This window comes from Magnolia sinica, chromosome 6, assembly GCF_029962835.1.
Source record: "Magnolia sinica isolate HGM2019 chromosome 6, MsV1, whole genome shotgun sequence".
Taxonomy (NCBI): Eukaryota; Viridiplantae; Streptophyta; class Magnoliopsida; order Magnoliales; family Magnoliaceae; genus Magnolia; species Magnolia sinica.
The window spans coordinates 29,141,280-29,151,293 of NC_080578.1; the positions used below are offsets into that span (position 1 = coordinate 29,141,280).

Genomic DNA, 10,014 nt, shown 5'->3' on the forward strand with positions numbered 1-10,014 from the left:
CAAAGAAAATTGTTACCGATTTTTTTTCTTTTTTTATTTATGATGTTAAACCTATATGTATTTATGTGTGGATGAATGTAATGTGGATAAGATTGCTTGTGTTTAGATGGATGTAGTTTATGTTTGGATGAATGTAGTTTATGTTGGATTTACGTAGTTTGGGTTGTTTAGATGGATGTGAATGTGAATATGATAAAATATATTATATAACAGGTGTAAATCAGGAAGAATACGATTGAATATAGTATAACAGGTGTATAGTGACCCTCTTATAAAGGATGGTCCATGACAGTCCTTTTTAAGGACGGTCCATGGCCGTCCTTTTAAAGGACGGTCTATTGTCGTCCTTTGAAGGCCCATAAGAGACGGTCCATGACAGTCCTTTTTAAGGACGGCCCATGACCGTCCTTTTAAAGGACGGTCTATGGCCGTCCTTTGAAGGCTTATCAGAAACGGTTTACGACAGTCTTTTTTAAGGATGGTCCATGAACGTCCTTTTATAAGAGACTGTCCGAGACCGTCCTTTTTTAGGACAGTTCATGACCGTCCTTTTTTAGGACGGTCCATGACCATCCTTTTTTTCATCAATAAAAATGATGGTTTTCGACCGTCCTTTAAGTAATACGACACGTTAAAATTTGACGGCCCTTGCGACGGTCCATGACCGTCCTTTTTGGTCATTTGAGACGGTTTTGGACCGTCCTTTTTTCGCAGTTTTGGCGTAGTGTAAAACTTGTAAAGTCCAAAAGGCTTGTTTGGACACACATCAAAAGGGTCATTTGACCTACTTTTAAGCCAAATCCAGGTTTTTTATGTGTTCGGATGGACTTTGAAAACCCCTATTTCACCATACCACTAGACAAAATAGGCGCCTAAATAGTGACTTGAAGTAGACCAAAAAAGCAGGCCTGAAACCCCCTTCTGCGTAAGCGTGTCCAAACAGAGGCCCTAAACATGCCGAATTTAGGGAACATAATGTGAAATGGTGTAAGTGCTATAGTTTATATCCCTGTCTGTTGTCAAATTTGTGGTACCAAAATCACTGTTATATATAACTTGCATAAGTGAAGCTCTCTCAAGGATCAACATTCATAAACAAGCTAAAGCTCATAACAAGCAAAGCTCAACATTCATAAACAAGCTAAAGCTCATAACAAGCAAAGCTCACAAGTACAAGGATCAATCTTGAATGCAAGAACTGCTCACAAGACAAGACTCAAGCTGCTAGACTTCAAGAAGAGTATAAGGCAGTTTGTAAAGAACTCAAGACACTTTCAAGATTGAGCTACATCAAGATTTCAACTACATCAAGACTTCAAGGCTCATACTTCAAGGTCACTAGTTCCTAATGTTTCAATGTCCTTACTTCATGGTTGAGGTTTGACTGACCTTAGGTTGACCTTAGAAGTAGGTCATTTTGGGTACATAAATCGAATGTTTATTTTACATGAGTATGGTCTGTTCTTCGACTAGTCCTAGGCCTTCTTCGACTAGTCCTAGAGTTGCTTTGACCAGTCTAAGAAATTCCTCGATCAGTCGTGAGTTTGTTACAAATTTCGGATAAAATCTGTTAGGCTTCGACTAGTCCAGGAATCTGTTCGACTAGTCGAAAGAACAGTGTCGACTGTATCTTCGACCAGTCGAAAATCTTCGACTCAAAATCCAGCGATATTTTTCAGGTTCTTCGACCAGTCGAAGGAGATCTTCGACTCTGGCCTTGTCGATTATGGCTAATGCTCCTCTTTCTAACTACCGGGGATTCCTTCATAAGTTCAAATATCTGTTATTGCTTCGACTAGTCGAAGAGCTCCCTAGACCAGTCGAAGACGCGATTTGCTCACCTATAAATAGTGCACGAATCTCAGAAGAAATTATCGAATTAATTAATCCATTCAAGCCAATCTTCATCGAACTTCTGAGAGATAATTTTGTGCTCTATCTAAGCTAAGTGTGCTTATTTAATATTCTCTTTCCTTAGCTTTATTTAATTGATTTTGTTTCTGCTATTCTAATCTAATTTGATAAGAGGAATTGTTATTCCCTTTCTTTGGAATCAAAATCAATTAAGGCAAGCCCTATTTGGTTTAATTTAAAATCTATTAGAATTAGAACCATTGTAATTGAATACTGGACATTGAACTTGGACATTCAATTATCTACTCTGATTTGGTTCTACCGAGCTGCTACAACGAAGGAGATAATCAGGTATTTTACATTTAATTGTAAATTCCCTTTTGTTTTAGTTTTTTTCAAGATTTGCCAAAAAAATCTTGTTGTATTGGTTATCTGTGGAGAGCCAGGAAAACTCAGAAGTGGGGTTTTTTTAATTGTGTAAGCCCACAGAAAAAGACACAATTGTAAAGGTTTTGGGTGAACCTGGGAAAACCTATTTTGTTAGTGAACGCTAATATCCCCTGTGTGAGGATATTAGGAGTGGAGTAGCATTCTATGTGGCTGTTGTTTAATAGTTGGTGAACACACAGGCGAACCACTATAATCCCTTGTGTTGTGGTTGAATGATTTATACTTCTGATATTTAATTATTCTTTTGTGGGATGTATGTATGGTGGTGAATGTTGTAATCATTTAATTCAAGCATTGTGAGAATTTTGTAATAGTTTAGAATTTATTTTCTGCTATTCCTTTATCAGCTTGATATTCAATTTCCTTTAAAAGTTGTTCCAGCATGGTTGCCCTGCCATTTTTATGGTGTATAGCTGTCCCTAGAACAATACATTTGTGATTACAATTTATTTTAATTCAGTTTGTATTTATTTCTGTATTCCTCTTCGGTTTGAGATTTGATACAAAGATCTTTCTAGAAATAAGGTTGTCCTACCATAAACTCTGGTTTTTGGTGTAAGGTTGTCCTTAGAACAACATTTGTATCAACCTCTCAAGATCTGAATTTTGAGGTTATTTTACTTTCTTGCATTGTGATTTATTTTGGCTATCATATTCTTTTTAATTCCGCTGTTATAAGTTTTATTTGGCATTGTCCTATTCACCCCCCCTCTAGGACATATAGCTAGGCCTTTTCAAATGGTACTTTCATTCCATAGTTACTCTTTAACTTTCACCATTCTTTTCTTAAAAGAAAAAAGAAAAAAGAAAAAGAAAATCAAGAGGCCGTATTCTGGTATTTTCATAGTATAAATGCTCCAAAACTTTACGACACACACGTACAAAGACCCATTAAAAGGTCATTTGAATATGTTAGAGATGGGGTAGATGGTAGTATAATGGATAAAAAATCAAATAAGCCATGATAAAATTGAAGGAAGAAGACTCACAGAGGAGCTATATTGTCGTGCCTAATAAAGAGGAGCACTTTCCCCATGACTGCGACTGTTTTATTCAGCCCCTCCAAGAGGTCACTTATAGTGGCTTTCTTGTATGACGAATTCTCTACAGTACAAAAGAGAAAAGAAAAACAATCAGTAAATTTGAAATGGTTCATTATTGGAAATGCCTATCTGGAATCTTTTTACTGTAGAATGCATGCATAAGTTGGGGTGCTTGCTTGTAGCCACGCCCAAAGATGATGCCACTGATGCAACTAAAAGAACCACAACAATATACTCAGAAAATTATAAAAATTATATGATTTAACATGAATTAAATGCATTCTTGGTCTAGTGCCCAAGATCAAATTCTTGCCTATGATAAGGCTAATTACTTTCTTTCTTTTCTCTCTGTTTTTTTTTTCTCCTATACTTTTTTTTCTTGTTATTTTTTTTTAATAGCAAAATGAGGCTGATTACAATGTCTGAACTTGTGTCGATGGTCCTCAAATATAAACTAAAACTTGAAGAAAACTATAACAAACCTGAAAGGTAGCTATATAAGAACTTAACTGTGTAGGGGGTGTAAAACATCTTTCAACATCACTCTTTGAAATACACATGCATGCATCTATGTGCATGCCAAACGTGCACACACCATGATTGCATGCTTGCACATGTATAGGAGCATATGATGAATTATCTAAACTGTCATGAACCTGAAGAATTATGTTACAACTTACAACTTCAAAGAATACTATGAGGGTATCAAAAAAAAAAAAAAAACAGAGAAAAAGTTCTGATATCATTTGAAATGGTTATCTTACGAACAGATTTACCACAAAAAAAGACAAAATTGATAAGCATAATCCAAACATGAAATATATGAACAGATCTACCACAAAATCAAACTACTACAAGCACCAAAACCTAACCCTAGATTGTCCCGATCTATCAGAATTAGTAAAATCCCCCAAAAAGAGAGGAGAAAACGCAATCTAGAGATATGGAAGCTCAAATCTCATTAAGAATAGATAACAAAAAACTGAGATTCAATGCTCTCAGTTGGAAATTACAGCAATAAAACGTATCTATAGAAGATCCAGTACAGAAAGCAGAAAAATTAAGGCAGAGATGGGAAAATCACCTGCTTATGATGGAATCGAAGATCAAGATCTCACAGAAGAGCTAGGGTTTTTTTTTTATTATTTTTACCAACTCCTCCGATCTCCGCCATGGAGATGAAGGAACGATATTGGGCAAGCGGAGAGGGAGAGGCAGAGGGAGAGGGAAAGGGAGAGAGTGCAAGAGGGAGAGGGCCGGAGAGGCAGAGAGAGGGAGGGAGATGGAGAGGGAGAGCACGCGAGAGTGAGAACGAGAGGGGGGGGAGAGAGAGAGAGAGAGAGAGAGAGAGAGAGAGAGAGAGAGAGGAAAGCGTGCGAGAGGGAGAGGGAGAGGGAGAGGGAGGGAGAGGGAGGGAGAGGAGAGTGAGAGGCAGAGAAAAGGAGATACGGCACAAATGGCTAGGGAATTTTTTTTTTAAAAAATATAAAGGGACCCTTTGCCCGCAGCCGTTAAAACTGGTCGCGGGTAAAGGGTAAGCCCATCGGTCGGCCAAGCCCCATTTTGTTGTAGTGTATGTAAAAGAATTGATCACCAACAGTTGGCTAGATGCCAACTTAGCAGGCAGCCCTGTTTTTCCTACTAATATGTCGCATGAGTAGGACATCTAACCCATGCAAAAGTTGGGCAATCCATTAAGATCACCCGTCTCAAAAATGAGGCTGATCTACTTATTAGATTTCAATCTTGTGGCACACCAAAAGAATGAACATGTCTGATTTTGCACCGGGTGGACTTCATGGTGGGACACATTTTGTGTGGCCTGGATGTCTTACAAAATTGGAGCTGCATGCCAAGTTAGCATGCAGCTGGCTATAGGTGTTTTTTTTTTTAAAATTATGGTGCTCGACCTCATCACACACATCACTGCATCATACTCAAAACATTGAACCTACCACACTAGAATGTTAAGAGGTGGAGATACTTGGCTTCATGGCCTTCCACTAAAATGGGACCTAAAAGTTTTTTTTTATTGGTGCAACAAGGAAAAGGAAAAAGAAATCGGTCCAAACTGTTCCACCTGCTGATTTTTAATAGTTCCATGGTCCATTTGTACCGACTCAGATTGGATTGGTCTAGTTTGATTGGCTTATTAGATTTGGGCATTTTGAATTGACCAAACTGGAAAAAAGCTCTTTTGGTCAGACGGCCATCTAGTCATCCTTATTCTTGTTTCAGAAATCTGCATTCCGCGTGTTTCCTATTTGTGTATTTGGTTTGTTGATGGTGTTGGATTTGTGGTATGTGTGAACGATTTTATAGACCTATGAGTTTATATCTCCAAGAAAGCAAAACTATAGCAAGTGTTGTTGCTGCTTTGACAAGAGAAGGAATCCGTACTTTCCACTTTGATTTTTCTGGAAATGGGTAAGCTAGTTTTATTTAAAAGTTGAAATACAAAACCTCTTCTGTAACGTCTCGGAAAAATCCGTACAAAGACCCGAGTACCACCTCAGGTAGAAATCCCTAAGGACCGTATTCTGTAGAAATTTAGATGAAAATTAATTATGTACAAACTAAATTAATCGGTGAATTTATCTCAAACCACCATTTACACAAATGGCAAGACCCAAAACTGTCAATATCGCTAACTCAACACTACTTACAAACCTAGGAGAAATTCAATGAGCCTGCCGCTCTTGGGAGTACATTGAAACTCCGTATCGGACCTGGACCGCACGTCGAAAGTCCAATGACCGCAAAACCATAGGATTATGTCCACCTTGTTGGGCTTGACAATCATCGCGAGAATCAAATTCGAATAATGTCCAGAAATGTACAACTTGAGCCCTGAGTAAAGTGTGTGAGAAACACAAATACCTTTAGAAAATGAAATAAAACTTAAGTAATTTGGGCCGTTCACTCACACGCTAAATTGAGGATTTCGAACCATCATTTTCTGACCAAACTTCACCCATGGGAAAAGAAAATTTTGGTGCATGAATCCATATACTTGTGGCCCCGATCAAGTAAGTATGACTATTGATCTTACACAGGTCTGCTACAGTCGATCGGCTTGTCCGATCACACCGAAATCATATCCTGGCATAGATCCATCGTCAGGGGACTTACCTTATGACATGAGTAATGGACCTTCCTATGAGCCCTGTTTGCTAAAAATAGGCACCCCTTGGTTATAAAGTAAGTATACCATGGCCCTAAGGCCATTTACATCACTACTGGGCCTATATAAAGCCCTTAAACTACCCCATTTCTATTCCATACGAATTTATCTAACCCTAGGAGAGAGAAGAAAGAAAAGAAGAGAAAAGAGTAAGGAGAGGAGAAAAATTGGGAGATCGTTGCTATGATTCTTTCCAACGACTCCACACCTTGAATCACCTCCCTGTTACACTACACGATCTGATTCAGCCACGATTTGTGTAAGAAATCCAAACCCTAATGCCGTAGTTAAGATATAAAATAATCTTTTGTCAACCTAGCTGATGGATTTTGTGATTTAGGTACCCCTCATTCCGTTTCGGGAACGTATGATTCGAACCGAGTCCGAATCGAGTATTCTGACTAAAGGTGCAGACTATAAATGTTTAGGTTATGATTTTCAATGGTTTCAATGTCAGATAATGATTTGTGTCTGACTTGATTGCTGCCATATTGCCTTAGATACGATGTTTTCAATATATTATATGTGTATGAACTATGTTGAATACAAGATGCATCCCATGTGTTTGTTAAAATGTTTAAATGAACATGAAATTGTGATTTGTGCTTGTCATGGCAGTTAATCTAGGATTCATGTTTGTCTTATGCATGATTATCTCTTTGTGTAAGGAATTGCCATAATATATGTCGTAACTAATCTAGTCTATGTATTTGGTGAAGTGTAACTTAGGTGTTTAATGAAATGTCTGAATGAGAAAATGTTGATGAATTGTATTTATTAAGTATATTAAGATAGGATTCTCAATTACCTTAATCATATGCATAGTTTCTTTCTCATAACCACAGTTGCCGCTATACGATTTATGGATAAAATGCAAGTGTTTGGTAATATGTTCGATGTGTTTGATGAAATGCTCAAATGAGAATTTTCACTTAGATTGTTTGTTAAATGCTGAATTGGTTATTCCATGTACATAATTGCTGCAACTGAGTAAGATTGGGGCTACGACCTAGCCTAAGAAATCAGTAACAATTCATGTTTGGGTGGCTGAATTAGTCTCGCCACATTGGGAAACTCGACGAATCTGAATAACACGATGATTATCGACAGTGGTTAGGCCACAAGGAGTGCTCATGCGCTCCATGTCGATCAAGTCTACGGGTGCTTGTACCAATCAAACTTACCAAACAAATCGATTGGCCTATTGTGTGTTTACCATGTATGGACATCACTGCTTGAATCTAAGGTACCAGTTACCAATATAAAAGCTCGTTTCAACCATGGTACCATGATCCGCTAAGACTCATGAGCCAGTCATGGTTGTATGGGACACCATGGTCGAGCTGTCGGCCTACGCTGGGGTAACGAGCCTCCCCATAGTGACTAATGAGCAACCAAGACTCGTGAGCCGGGCATGGTAGTATAGGACACCGTGTTTGAGTTGTCGGCCTACGCTGAGGTGACGAGCCTCCCGTAGTGACCGCAAGTATAAACAATGAATTTGCCTATCGACTGCTTTTCATTAGGGGTGATGCCCTACAACTTGCCTATTGTATGTGATTAACTAGGATTGACGATCCTAGATGGATCCTTCTGTTTAGGTTAATGATATAAAGGAAGGTACCTTAGCTTCCCAAATATGCTATATGAATAAGCCTAATTAATTATTCAGCTAACACGACCATGCACCGCATTACATGTCCTTTGGCGAGGAAGGTGCACTTTAGGGAGGTTGTCATGTGTGAATTTCGTTGTCGGAGTCGCTTGTGAGGGAGCTTCGTGCGAGGGCATGCATCATTACTGCATACTGCCCCAACATTAATAACAGTAGTTAGGAAATAATTTTTGTATTGCTTTATATTACTGCTTGATTAACTTAATAACATATTGACCTTTGCCTTATAGTACCACTGAGTTGAGTACTCACTCCCACCTGGGACGATGTTTTAAAACACCAACCAGACTCTATTGTAGATGCAGGTGATGACAAAGCCTATGCAGCGGAGTTGGACTTCATAGATGAAGAGGAAGAATTCTCCTACATTCAGCTCTCAGGTGGGTCTATGTAGACCTCGTGCTGATTCGTCGGGACTACAGGGACATATGGATTAGTTGGACACTTTACATTTTGATGTTTTGTCTATTTTAAAACAATACATGTATATTTTCAGCCTGGCTACATAATCATACTCCAGAGGTTGTGAAATGCCTACCTTTTCATATATATGTTTCAGTCTTCCACTTGCTTGATTTAATTGTATCTGGAGTATGATATGTTGTTTTAGTATAATCCCACTCATGTTTAACTCATTAATATGGACGAGATTTGAATATCATTATCCATGTTGCATGAGTGATGTGCTGGATCTCGAGAGTAGAGCTTTGCTCGACCCTCGAAATCTAGGGTGTTACATCTTCCTTGGTCCCCACTTTATCTACTGGTTATTTGGTGATAGAACGTATGGTATTGCCTCTCGTTGTCGTGATAGGAGGAAATCATATGTCACTACCCCCAGTTGAAGATGCAGAAGCAACAATATCACCTTTAAAAACCAAAGTTTTCTGACTCTTCTACGACTAATTATGGGGGTAAATTTGTCCATATGTATATACTTTTTTTGAATGATTCCATGTGTGTATACACGTGGGTGTTCATTGGGAATTTATCACATGTAATCAACTGTTTCACAATTTCTAGAGAGCCGCACTGTGTAAGGACCACATTGATGTGTCAGATATCCAAACCATCCATCAATTGCATCTCCCATGTTAGGCCCAGAGCCCAAAAATCATGACTCATATGGGCCATACCACATGGAACAATGGATAAGGAACTCCCACCATAGGTTCATGCATGTGGCCCACCATGATGTTTATATACTATCCAACCCATTCATCATGTGCATCCCAGCTGGATAAAGGGAAAGCCCAAAAAAAACAGACCATTCTAAAACTCAGGTGGGACAAGTTGCATGTAATGACCCTGAAGATTTTGTGCTAATCTTTCCTTAGTAGTTGCTTTTTGGGGTAATTAGCGCTATACTCGATTGCTTGTGAAATTTGCATCAATCACTTTAAATTGTATCTGCATGACTCAAAACTTGTAGATTAGTTAGCGCTATGTTACTCTGAAATCTGGGATCCATCGCTAAAGCCAGTTGCTCTTGGGAATTTTTGGAAGTTCTGGATCGGACCTGGACCGCGCGTCGAAAGTCCGATAGCGGTGATCTCAGGCTATTACGGTCACTATGTTGGGCTTGACCATCACCTCAAAAATCAAGTCCATTTGATGTTCTGGGTCGATTTGATTGAGTTCGGAGTGAAGAGTGTGAGAACGGTTGAAAATTTATTAAGCTTTTATGAAATCTGAGTCGTGTCGCTTGCGCGATGATTTCAAGCAATCTGACCATTGGATTCTGACCCAATTTCACCCTCTGATCAGGGAAGGTGGCCCAGGCATGTCCTTGTGCTTGTGGACCTGAT

The 10,014-nt window shown here is 38.8% G+C and overlaps 1 long non-coding RNA gene across 1 annotated transcript; it reads right to left on the reverse strand.

Annotated features, from left to right (window-relative positions):
* Window positions 1-3,106: 3,106 nt before the first annotated feature.
* LOC131249945 (uncharacterized) lies at window positions 3,107-4,471 on the reverse strand. Its single transcript, XR_009172917.1, has 2 exons — window positions 4,432-4,471; window positions 3,107-3,408 (listed from the first exon to the last, which is right to left on the reverse strand). It is a non-coding gene; the product is annotated as an uncharacterized LOC131249945 (long non-coding RNA).
* Between the last annotated feature and the right edge of the window lie 5,543 nt (window positions 4,472-10,014).